At 32.5% G+C, this 13,024-nt stretch overlaps 2 protein-coding genes across 43 annotated transcripts in view; one reads left to right on the plus strand and one right to left on the minus strand.

The window, feature by feature from the left end:
• LOC147812596 (pre-mRNA 3' end processing protein WDR33-like) overlaps positions 1 to 13,024 on the plus strand; it is a 612,260-nt gene that overhangs the window by 457,823 nt on the left and 141,413 nt on the right. The gene's annotated exons all lie outside the window — the stretch shown is intronic.
• The window catches only part of LOC147812607 (transcription-associated protein 1-like), a 62,432-nt gene that overhangs the window by 26,233 nt on the left and 23,175 nt on the right, over positions 1 to 13,024 (minus strand). For 2 of the 42 annotated variants that reach the window (XM_087162412.1, XM_087162411.1), the window contains exon 1: positions 2,042 to 2,333. The exons of 14 other annotated variants lie outside the window; for them this stretch is intronic. The gene's annotated coding sequence lies outside the window, so the exon portion shown is untranslated. Of the gene's footprint in view, positions 1 to 372; positions 2,339 to 13,024 lie in introns of those variants that run through there. 26 more of the 42 variants (XM_087162430.1, XM_087162427.1, XM_087162428.1 and 23 more) reach the window with 22 other exon arrangements.

Genomic DNA, 13,024 nt, shown 5'->3' on the forward strand with positions numbered 1-13,024 from the left:
TCAAAAACAGGGTGAGATCTCAAAAAGTTAAGTGAGATTTCTAAAAATTAAAAAAAAACGCGAATAGACTTGGAAATTTTTTTTTCTTTAATTATAATACACTTTTAACATTTTCTAATTTTTAAAGCATTGAATATTTTTGCTGCATCATCATATGGAAAACGTTTTATATCTACTTTTTCATCAGCTTTTTTCATCAGCTTTTCTCATTAAGTTGCTCAAATGTTTATCAGTCATTTGTATAAGACACTTTGTCTTAATTCGGTTTTGAGTGCTAAATGACCTTGTAACAGATGCTGAACAATTCGGAATCACTTAGAAAATTTGTAGCATTGAAAAAAATTTTTAATGTCTTATATGAAGAAATGTTACCTTCCGTGAACACGTGGTTGCAGAAAAATGTGTTCTGAAAGGTGTTCCGTCATTCGGGGGGGGGGGGGCATTGTGTTCTGCTGTTCGCACCGGTTCTAAACAATACTGGTAAATAGGGAAGCTAGATAACAGGGATCCGTGTTGAAAATAATGAAAGATCAAGGAAGAAAAGTGAAACTGATTTTATTCAAAATGGCAGAAGACTAATTTTTTTCCAAAATTCGCTCATTTTGAAATTGATTAATAGAGTGCGCGATCTTCTCGCGTTAATAATTTTTTAATGCGAGAAAAGAAAAAAATAAGCGAGATTCTCGCGCTGTAGTGAAAACACTGAAGTAATATAAATACAGTTGACGCTTAATATAATGACCCCTCTGGTCCAAACAAAAGCGAATGATAAAACATGAGTTTGCTATATCGTGATGATATATATGTAGTGCACATATTTACTTAGATTTTTTACTAGATACCTTTTTAAAGAAGTAGAGTTTCAAGTATTTTGAGATTTATAATCCAAAATCAAGACAATACATAACTACAAACTCATATTATGGAACTATGAATTTAATTTTTGCCCCTTACATGCTCACACTTTCAGATCTGGTCATTTTAAGATAATTTGACAAAAATAGGTATCGTGGTGAGTTTGTTTTTAAAATGCTAAGTACAACATAGGCTAACACTTTAGTGTAGGCACTGATAGAGATACTCATACCCCTAGATACTCATATTCTTAAAATCTTTTTTAAAATGGATATTTATTAGGTCTTTAGTACATATTCACACAAACACATAATAACAACTAAGAAAAGCACGTGTATACATTTTTAGTGACTTTTTGCTTGTGCCCAGTAAAGTGAAAAGTGTCAGTAGTTATACTCCAACAGCCATGAATTTGGTTACCCTTGATAAGTTTACCCTCACATAAGGTTTATCAATTGTGTAATATTTTCAGATAGATTAACTAAGAAAACAGAATTTTATTTACAATTGTTAGTTATTTTTTATCTAGTACTAATGAGGGGAATATTTCCGTATCATGCCGACTATAATCATCAAAGTTATAAATTTATTTCAAATTTGCAAACTAAAATAAATAAATAAAACAAGTAGAAGCTTGTCTGAGTAATATCCTTTCAGTAGGCCCCCTTTTATGTTATTTTTTTTAGAGGGCCACTGCCTGAAAACTTATTTAGCTATAGATCAGGATACAGAAATCTTCTACAGTAAGGTATAATAAACTACAGTAAGGTATAATAAACTTACTGCAATAAGTGATTAAAGTAATAAAAGTTTAATAGGGTTGCAAAAAACTACGTTTAACCAATTTTAAAAAGGGAGGGGGGGGGGAAAGGTATTAAAAAGATCGGTCATTACAGCAACTTTGGCTCATTGAACTTGTATAGTTATGAAGATTAAGCAACTGCTTTTATACCGACACTGGGTTTATGTTACACAAAATTAATTTCTTCGCAAAATTTTATTTGTATTTAAAAGTGCAATACAAAATTGCTGAGCATTTAAATAAGTAATTCTAAAAATGATTATGTTGAAAAATTAAAAAAACGCTATTGCGATTATTACTATGAGAAATAAAACAAAAGAGCTGACAGAAATCTTAATTAACATTGACTAATGCTGATGCACATACTGGAATATTTCAAACTACCTATTTCATTAAATAATTAAGGGCATGCTTAGTGAAATGTTCATCACAGTCTATTGTTTGTTTACGAACTGATTTCATAATTATGTAAAGATTCCGGTTGCCTATTTCTGCAAATGTTGCTAACCAGTTCAAATGGAAGTACTAAATTTGTAAAAAGCCATTTGTTACTGCATGCAAAAGTGAATCTCAAAGGCGAGTTCTTCACTAGTCAATATTCGCTCATAATTTTCACCAATATGAAAAAGAAAGTCTGATTCGGCGAACAACTGGACCACCTACACCAGTGTTTCCCAAAGTGTGGTACGCGTACCCCCAGGACTACGGGAACGGCTTAGCTGGGGTACGCGTTCTTATGCGAAATATCTTGCAACAAACGAAAAATTAAAAAAATTTATTTAAAAATAAAACTGGCCATGAAAATTTACGATTACGTATTTTTCTAATGGCTATTTTTGCATAGTTGACAGGTCCCGCAGTGGACTGATCGTTAAGACACGGTTCCCAGCAGATCACCGAAGTCAAGCATCACTGACTGCGGTCAGTGTGCGGGTGGGTGACCACTTGGATCAGTTTGCGTAGTGACCGAGGGTGTGCGGTATTGGTCCTCGTTAAACTGTGCTACCGTAAAGTGCTCGACTTCGCGTGCAGGTCGTTGGGCTACCGAAGCGGGGGTGCCATCCCCTCTGCAGAGGATCAAAATTGTGATGGTATGTCTTCGGATCATCCTCAGGGATCTTTCCCAGACCGTCGCCAATAGCCCATTGTGCAGCTCTAGTGCGACGTAAATGAACAAATCAAATCAAATCAAATCAATCAAGCAGAGTTGACAGTTAATAATTAGTGGTATCAACAGCCAGTTGTGCTTTTTAACTTTTGTGAAATTTTTTTATAGTAAAAAATGCATTCATTTTTTGGTACACAGCGTTACGAAAAATTTAGAAAGGGTACACAAAAGTCATAAGTTTGGAAAACACTGACCTACCTACACGAACTCCGAGCTTCGCGGTTCCACATTGTTCCTTTATCTGCAGGAACTTACAGCTTCTTGACTCCTTGTTGGTTCGGGTTGCTTTCGGCAGCATTGCTGCGAAAGATTATTCACACTAAATACGAAAAATTCGAATATGTGAATGGTCCAAATTTTAGAGCCATCTGCGTTGACCAGCTTTGCATGATAGTTCAACGCTTCCTTTGAATTCTCAGCACTAGAATTTTAAATTCAAGTCGAAGGGTTAAAAATTTTTTCAGACCTGCTTGCGATGGCGAGTTCATCTGCCAAACGAAACTCATCGATTCAAGGTTCTACATAGTCGTCCACTACTATGAATCACCTCTTTACGGTTTAATGGAATAAAAGCCGGAAATGGCTATGCTGCGCTAAGTACAAGGGTATAATTTGAAGAAACATGTTATCTAGCATAACTGTTGAACAGTTTAATTACCCTGATGGTTATAAAATATCAAAATTGTTCCTTTTTTATTTTTTTTCCTTTGTCTCATAAGAAGCACATAATCTATATCTATCTTGGTAAAAACGTGTTATTTAGCATTAATGGGGTAATTGGGATAATTATAAAAACCTGAAAGTAACCTTCTTTTAGCTTTTCTTATTCTCCCATAAAGAACACGTGGTCCAAATTTGAGTATTTATTTCGCATTAGTCATAATTTTGATAACTCATAAAAATAATAATTAATACCAATTACCAACTTGTGTATATTATATTTTTTCCTCTGTCTCATAATCACCCCTTAAATACAAAATATCGAATTTAAACTTTTAAAATTTTTCTGTTTACCCTAAATTTTAACTTCCTAACTTCCCGCGATGTGAGAAAATTAAGGATGAAAGAGGAAGAGCATTTTATTATATACCGATATTATAACATTCGGTATTACATATCATGCATTATACATCATGTATATGGATTTTCACATTAAAAATGTTATTTCGGAAAAGAAAATATAAAATTTGATTGAAATGTATATGCGATGTTTAAATAATACCACGATTGCAATTTGAATTATTTAAAGCATTTGCTTTTTCTGCGCTATGTACAAACACGCTATACATACACATGTACATTATATGTACATTGCGCTATAAAAGAAAAGAAAAAACGGAACACCAAGAATAACTTTTGATTCAATGATTGAATTTTCACATGGTAAGACTTGATTTTAGTTGTTATACTATACCGTAGTATATATACTATATGCTACTATACGGTATAGTTAGACTATACCGTATAGTAGCAATCTGGAAAATATGCCAGGAGAGCTACCGAAAGCTTGGATTAATGTTAACTTTGCTTTTGCGTATTTCTCCCTATCAGAAAAACTTTTTTTTAACGAATCAAAATTCTTTCACATACAATCATAAAATTCGCTTTTGCTAAGATAATTCCACGAAAAAAAATTCAATTTTTAATAATTATTGGTTATTAATTTACGTGTCAGGGTCGTTTCACCAAATCCCTCTGATTCCCCCTTCTTATGGACGTCACCATACTATCGACCAAACCATAGACTAGATTGGCAGTTCAGGATGAGCCATGAGAATTGCCAAGTGAGTATTTATTTATTAATGGAAAGGTTAATGGGAAGGTTAATGGAAAGGAATGGCTCTTTCGTAAAGAATGACCAGTATTCGTTTGTAGTCGTCTGTCGTAGAAGGTCCAACAAGGGGTCAAGCCCCCCTCCCTCCGAAAGAGGGTCTCAAACAAATTAATTCAAAATATTTAAATTAAAACGAATTTTATACTTTACATTTTTTTCTCACATATTTTTCAAATGTGTTTCTAAGAATCTAAAATCACTAATATTGATACCATTATGCGCAGATTCATTTTAATGTCAATTTAAATCGCATTTTTTTCTGTTATCGATGTATTTTGTACTGTATGGTGCAATTTACCACACATTGTAAGCTTAAAAATTACTTCTGCAATAAAGAAAAATAGTTGCAGCAGTCACCGTCATTTCAAACAATTTCCACGCTTTTGACTCTCATAAAGTAAAAATTATTCGATAATAAAAAATTGAACTTTCATGCACATTTAACAAAGCATTTAAGGAACATTTTGATATGAAAATGTTATTTTTATATGCATCGATTGGGTTTTGAATCATTTAAATGTTTTGAAAATAAAGTTATAAGTACATTTTTTGCATCCACGTATTCTATCTAAGGATATGATGTCCCGCTTTGCGGGAACTTCGAAATGGTTATGCCCGTTAAATTGTAAAATTCGAATTTTTTTAAATTGTTACAGAATATAATTTTAGGAACAAAAAAAGGTCTATTCTAATCAGGGGACTTTATGTTAATATATATTGCAAATAAATACAAAGAAAGTTTTAAAATTTATCCTTATGATTCCCATTTCGCTTCGAAGATGCTTTCAAAGTGAACATCTATGTTTGGTAAAATGCTAATTTCTCCATTTGAGAAAAAGAGTGAGTTCCGTCGGCTTAAAAAATAAAATTCAAACAAATATAGCTAAATTTGTAATGATTTTTCAATTTACAAATTTTAAATTTGAGTCCGAGAAACGAATATTAACTAACTTACATTTTAAAAATAAATGCCACATATGGCTGCTGTTTGTCTGCCTGTGTTTTCGTTTCTCTGCAGAGCTGAAAGCAGACTTTTCACCAAAATTTCCGTTTCGCCCTGTATGCCATATTGGCATACGCCTGCACCGAATAACCTTTCACACAGTTAATTAATTATTGTTTACCACATATCAATGAGAAACACCTTTTTCTTCTACCATTTAAATTTGCTTTTGCTTTTATAGTTAAGAATTTTAAGTCGCAAAAATAGACAAAATAATAATAATAATAATTAATGAGTTAGGAGACCAAATTTCGAAAAGTATGAGTTTTTATTTTATTTTTCAGGATTTATTTGACCGATTTTGCTTAAATTTTGTATTTTGACATTTAAAACTGCATTCTTTCAAATGATGAATAAATTTTATACCTTGCATTTCTAAAGTTTTTCGACTTTCATTAAATAAAATAATAATAAACGTTTACTAAAAGTTATATTTTACATGAAATTAACTTTAGAAAAACGAATTGGAATTGGTTGATGTGATTGGAATTTAATGCAAAACTTCTTCAATTTGCTTAAAAGAAAATTGGGGATATAATGAACTACGAAAAAACTAAAGTTAACATTAAAGGGTCCAAACTTTCAAACGCGCTCCTGAAAAAACTGTTAAAACAATATTTCCTGATTGAAGCTACTATATTTTAAGGGCCAGAAATCCTAGTTCGTCGAAAAAAGGTATGTTTAATCAGAGAAAGTACAAGTACGTCCTTATGCCTTATTTCCTAGCTTAAAATATCGTTTGCACAAATTAATTAGTATATTTGACGTCACCCTCTCGAACCATTAAGAACGAGTCCTAGAACATGAAGATCCGAACTTTAGATCAAAAGTTATTCCAGTGGGTTCATTTAATTTTTGCGCACTGTAGATTTATTTGAAGTATATGTCAATATTGCTGATAATAGTAAAAGATTTTTTCATTTTTATATAGAAAGGTAATTTAGCTGGTGGTTATCCTCATATATATATGCTTTGGAAACTTTATGGATTATGATTGGAAGAGGAAAATAATGTTAAATGATGTTCACTTTCTTTATTAATATCGGAAATAAGTAAATAAAAGCGTCTTCTATTTTGTCATTTTTCGTTAATTTTAATAAAAGAAAAATGCATTTTCCCCAAAGCCGCTATTGCGGAAAGCTAATTTTTTTTAAACTCGTTATAAACAAAGAATTTCTGTACCTTAAATATTAATGTTTTGAAGGTATCGTAATATCGGACATCTCGCAATATGAATCTCGGTATATCAAACTTTCAGTGGATGGGTGCCGCAGTTGGTTTGTCGCCGGCCTTCTGAGCCCAAATCTGCGGGTTCGATCCCCGGCCCAGACACCGGATTTTCGGGATGCAGAAAATCCTCAGCGGCCATGTCGTATGATTATGCGGCATGTAAAAGATCCCTGGAGTGCCTTATTGGCTCTTGGCATTTCCGGCAAAATTAAATTCCTAGTGCACTATAGCATCCAAATAGAGTCTCTGTGCTAGTGTGGCAGAAACTAGACGTCCAAATACATGACCAACGGTATCTCACCCATTGTGGTGGTCCTGAAAGAGTGGATGCCACCCCTGGAGAACACACTAGGTCTGCTCATCGGCAAGACCGATTGTGCAGCTCATTGGAAATAAAAAAATATCAAACTTTCACTGTACTTTAATTTGCAAAAATACGAAAGGAAATTTTGGTTTAAAGAATAAATATTTGTACCAATGGAAAGTGTATTAAAATTATACTAAACTAGTTTTGATATATGTTGCTAAAAATTTCCAAGAAAAAAGTTACTATATTTATATTTTATTTAAATTAAGAATTTTTTAACTGTTTTTTTTTTTTTAAATTTTAAAACATATTAAATTTAATGTGTATTATTGACTACTAATGAAAAAGGAAGGGAAGGGGAATGCAATGTATGTACATTTACAAAACAAAAATAAGTTAATTCTAAATGATTAAATGAGAATATTTTTCATTTCATACAAAATTCTTGTTAAATAAATAAAAAGAATTAACTTTTACCAAAAATAAGTGAATAGATATTAACAAAAAAAAAATTTATTAAGATTAATTTATTGCAAGATTTAAGGTACTAACTTTTATTTTAGTACTGGTGTTAATTCATACATATGAATTTTGCTCTTAACACTAAAACCAGCAGTTTTGCTATTTTGAACCAAACTTAGAGTACAAGAGAACTTTTTGTAAAGTTTTACGACAAATTCACTTTCATGGAGGACATCAGAATTGAAAGAAGTTCACATTTGCTTTACATTTGTAGAAAGAAAAGAAAAAAAAAACATGAAAATGGTTAGCTCGAGGGCTAGATTATTATCTTTACTAATGCAAGTATTGTATGTCGGAACTGTGCAAACCAAAAACAGGATATGAATTAACATGGGAATTCGAACCCAAGTCTCATCAGCAGGAATTAATTATCAAAGAAGCCATATCGGCTCTAGAACATTTATTATTTAAGTTGTAAAAAACAACAGAAAATTGAATATGCAGTATTATAAATTTCGTTTTAATGTAAACGCGCTATATGTCGATTAAAGAAGTTGCTGTGCAGTTTTGCCATTCCTCCATCGCACAATTTTGGAGAAAGCGGCGTCTATAACGATACAAAAAAACTAACAAGTAAATAAAATTCGGCGTAATAGAATAAATTCTCACTTTTGTCGCGTTTTTTTTTTTAAAAATTTCCTCGATAGGAAGACGAACTTTTCGGACGAGAGCAGAGATTAAAATCCTGATTTGTATGTCCATTTTGTTGATCCTAATTTTCTTTATTATATTAAAAAAAAATTGTGTCTTTTCATGATTAGAAAAACTGTTTCTGATGGAAATAGCACTTGCGCTTTAACTGCAGAATGAATGAGGTCCTCCTTATTGAAGTTCATAAGACAACTTGGTAGATATTACAAGTCCATTTTAATATTTTAATTCGTGTATGAGCTATTATAATTGACTTTATTAGCATATATAAGTATATACGCTATTTAAGAGCAAATTAAAAAAAGAAAAAAGATTGACAGATCAAACTTAGTTCTTCACTACTTCCAAGTAATTTAAAAATAAAATTCTTTACATTAAACGGTGTGACGCTTAACAAAATATTTTTTTTTTATTGAATGCGGAGAAAGTGCATGCATTATTATAGTCAGTCTGAAAAAGTGTGGCAACATGAATACGATCATAATCACCTAGAATAGCTTTCTAGTAGGTGTTGATATGATGGGGTAGGAGCTAGGACAGTCTTCTTGTCTCCTCCCAACCCTCAGGGATGTTGAATAACTTTCCATATGAAAACAAACGAAAGACTTGTCTCTCAGAATTTTCTGAGGAAAAGTGAACAGGAAGTTGGTGGTAATATGCAAGTAAAAAGAACACATTTTCGTCTTTAATTTATTCTCATCTACAAAAAAAATAACAAATAAAAATTAAATGAAAAAGCTGGATTTTTTTTAATAATGTAATATTATATTTCATTTCAGGGTTTTCCCGACGACATTTAAGCAGTAATGTATGATACATTTTAATACGGAAGGGAATACGAGACAAATAAAAATACGTTTTATCATGGCAAAAAGATGCAAATAAAGAAATTATAATTTTATTGGTCTATTTATAAAACTGCTACTTTAAAATTTTTTTTAAAAAAAATTAAAAAAAATATGCGGGTGGGTGACCCCTTGGATCTGTCTGCGTAGGGACAGAGGGTGTGCGGTATTGGTCCTCGTTAAGCTGTTCTACCGTAAAGTGCTCGACTTCGCGTGTACGTCATCGGGCTACCGGAGCGGGAGTGCCACCCCCTCTGCAGAGGATCAAAATTGTGATGGCATGTCTTTGGATCATCCTCAGGGATGTTTCCTAGACTGTCGCCAATAGCCCATTGTAGGCCGGGATAGCCTGGTCGGTAGGGCGCTGGGCCCAAGTCCAAGAGGTCGTGGGTTCGATCCTCGCCGGCCGAAGACTCCCCGTGTAGTAAATGGTGACTGATGCACGTTAAATCTGTCGAGTCTCAAAGTCCTCCATGTTCCCATAACAAATCAATACCTCTGGGGGTACTGATCCAGGAGTTTCCTTGTCTTCTGGATTGGTTCAAAACTACAAGGCTACGGAGTTGAACATTAGTAGTCGTAAACCCATTAAATTGGGTCGGCTGTTCAACGACGGTTATAAAGTGAAATAAAATAAATAGCCTATTGTGCAGCTCTAGTGCGACGTAAATGAACAAACCAAATCAAATCAGCTACTTTAAAATAGTTTCTAAAGAATTTATTCAGAATCACATGATATACATATAAATTCCAAATGGAAATATTATAAACATAAACACTGCAATTATTTGCAAAACAGCCGACGTATATAACATAAAAATAGAACAATATAGATTAATTAACAAGATAGATAAAGAATAGATTTTAGCGACACCTGTGCTAATAATCTAGGCTGATGCGGACAAAATAAAACTTTTTTTAAAGATGTTTAATATACATTCTTCAGCATATGTATATATTATTAGAAATTTTGGCACATATGCAACGATTTAAAATTAATACGAAAATTCTCATACGTACCAAAAAAATATAAAAAATCATTAAACTGTCCGCCAAATGACCCCTAAAATGCAGTATTTGATATTAATTAGAAAGCAAGGGAGAAAAATGTCTCTATCTCAAATAGACAATAGTGTACTTAAAAAGTAGTTGCTGTAGTTGTAGTTCATTTACGTCACACTAGAGATGCCCAATGGGCTATTGGCGACGGTCAGGGAAACATCCCTGAGTATGATCCCAAGACATGCCATCACAATTTCGATCCTCTGTAGAGGGTGTGGCACTCCCGCTTCGGTTGCCCGACGATTTGCACGCGAATTCGAGCACTTTACGGTAGAACAGTTTAACGAGGACCAATACCGCACAAACTCGGTCCCTACGCAGACTGATCCAAGTGGTCTCCCACCCGCACACTGACCGCAGTCAGTGATGCTTGACTTCGGTGATCTGCTGGGAACCGTGTCGTAACGATCAGTCCACTGCGGAACACTTAAAAAGTAGGCCAAAAAGAATATTCCTAACCCTTTTCATATCATATTTGTGTCACTATCGATTTTAGCGACACCTGTGCTGATGGTCAAGGGCGACACGTCAGACACGTCCCTACAAAATCAGCTATTTCTACCTTTTTAAGGGACTTGCGTCTTCACCTCACTAAAAATATTGAACCGAAAGTTATACTGATATAGTTACTTGATTGTTTCGTTGATACTACTTTTTAACGTAAAAAATTATTTTTGGGTGTTTTTTAATTATTTTTAATTAAGAGTAAATTGCTAATTTAATTTCCGTTACCGTATTTATTTTGATTTTGACAAATAGACTGCGATTACCCTCCGGGATGAAAGTATCGAGTTAACGTACACATTAATTTAAAAAGAAAACCAAACAAATTTAAACCTTAAAAGACTGGATTTTCACAAAGGGGGGTGTTGAAAAGATTTTTCCTCCTGAAGGAGGTGGCGACGTTAAAAAGGTTGAGAATCTATGGTCTATTGTTATATAACACCCAGTTCTAGGTTAATATTAAGGGGAGATTTAAGGCAATATATATATACAATGTATGAGCAACAATTTTTCCATTTGATGCATTAAGAAATGTACACATACATTCTTACATATTACCCCATATTCTGCCCCCCCCCCCCAATTGGTTTGTAATTATTTCCTTTGGTATGCTATATTATAATTTAACACTTGACCTTGTTTGAAAATTGCAAAATAATCGTAAGGGAAGATATAGAATCATATATATATCTATATATATATATATATATATATATATATATATCATATATATATATATATATATATATATATATATATATATATATCATATATATATATATATATATATATATATATATATATATATATATATATATATATATATATATATATATATATATATATATATATACAGTATTTAAGCAACAATATCTTTATTTTAACGTTTTTTGTAATTAACACAGTTAGAAAAAGAAAAAATAATACTTTTAGGTATACGTTTCAATTCATAAAAATAAATACACAATTTTTTTTTTACTAAATATAGTTTTTTAATTGTGAACTCAAGACCCACGGAACTAGCAGTTTGTGGCTTCGCACCACTTAACCCTACCAGTCGTATCTGACAGTCTGATTTAAAACAAGTTGTGTATGTGGTATGTTATAACATAACTCTTGACCGAGGAAATGCTATGGGTCAATAGAAATTATTATGGGCCATGTACATTAACCCTAACAAAATAAAAGTGACGCTTTCCGGCATTTCTTTTAATTCCTCAAGAAGTACTTAATAGAATATTTAATTATTGTTTAGTTCATGCGATTTTTCATACTTAGCAATAAGATTTAAAGTATTCAACAGTTAGGGATACCCTGAACCATTAAAAGTGTGAAATTCCAACACATGCCATTTTAAATTTATGAATTTAGAATTACAAAAAACACTTAAAGATTAAATTTATAATGTGGCACTTTTAAAAATATATTTGTTTTAAAATTCATTTAATATCATTAAATTTTAAACTAAAGGTTAAACTAAGGATATCTAGATTATCAACGGATGAACCAAACTTAGTTTGGCAATCTGACCGGTGTAGCATAAGGGGGGAGGGATACGAAAATTTTGTCTTTTAGGACTGTCAAAATACTGATGGGTAATGGAATAACAATGACGAATTTCTATTAAAATTATTCCGCATGGTAAGCTAAAACTTTAAATACAAGTACGCTACATTAGAAACATGCATTCTGTTGAATTTCATGAATTTATCAATAAATCGTTTTAGAAAGCTTATTTCATGTAAAACGGGTCGTCAATCAACCCCTTAACTTGTCCGCTCGTGTTAATTCGAGTGCGCTAAACAGGCCAAACTGTGCACACTCCCGATAATTCGAGAGGCTTTGTATTTTATGCTGCTATAATTTTTTACACTCGAATATAATCGAAAATTGAAAATAACAATGTGAAAGCTAAGAAAAATAATCCTTTTATTGATATTTAAAAAAAATCTGCACGTTAACTACCATAAAAATAACTATATAGTAAGGTTTTTCCCCCTCCCGATTTTATAATGGTAACTCCCTAATAACCTGTATTGTTACTTAATTTATCCTCAGTGGTAGATGGATAATGGCTTAGAGTCCTCTTACCGTCAGGCTAACTATGGGAAGGTTTCCTCTGCATGCAACGCAAATGCGGTTAGTTGCATCAAAAAGTCCTCTTCGAAACCAAATTTCTCCTAATGCTAGATCCAGGAGTTTCCTTGTCTTCTAGGTTGAGCTCTAAATTTCAAATTACGA

The sequence above is a fragment of the Parasteatoda tepidariorum genome, chromosome 4 (genome assembly GCF_982258835.1).
Source record: "Parasteatoda tepidariorum strain Cologne lab strain chromosome 4, Ptep-v5.0, whole genome shotgun sequence".
Classification (NCBI taxonomy): domain Eukaryota; kingdom Metazoa; phylum Arthropoda; class Arachnida; order Araneae; family Theridiidae; genus Parasteatoda; species Parasteatoda tepidariorum.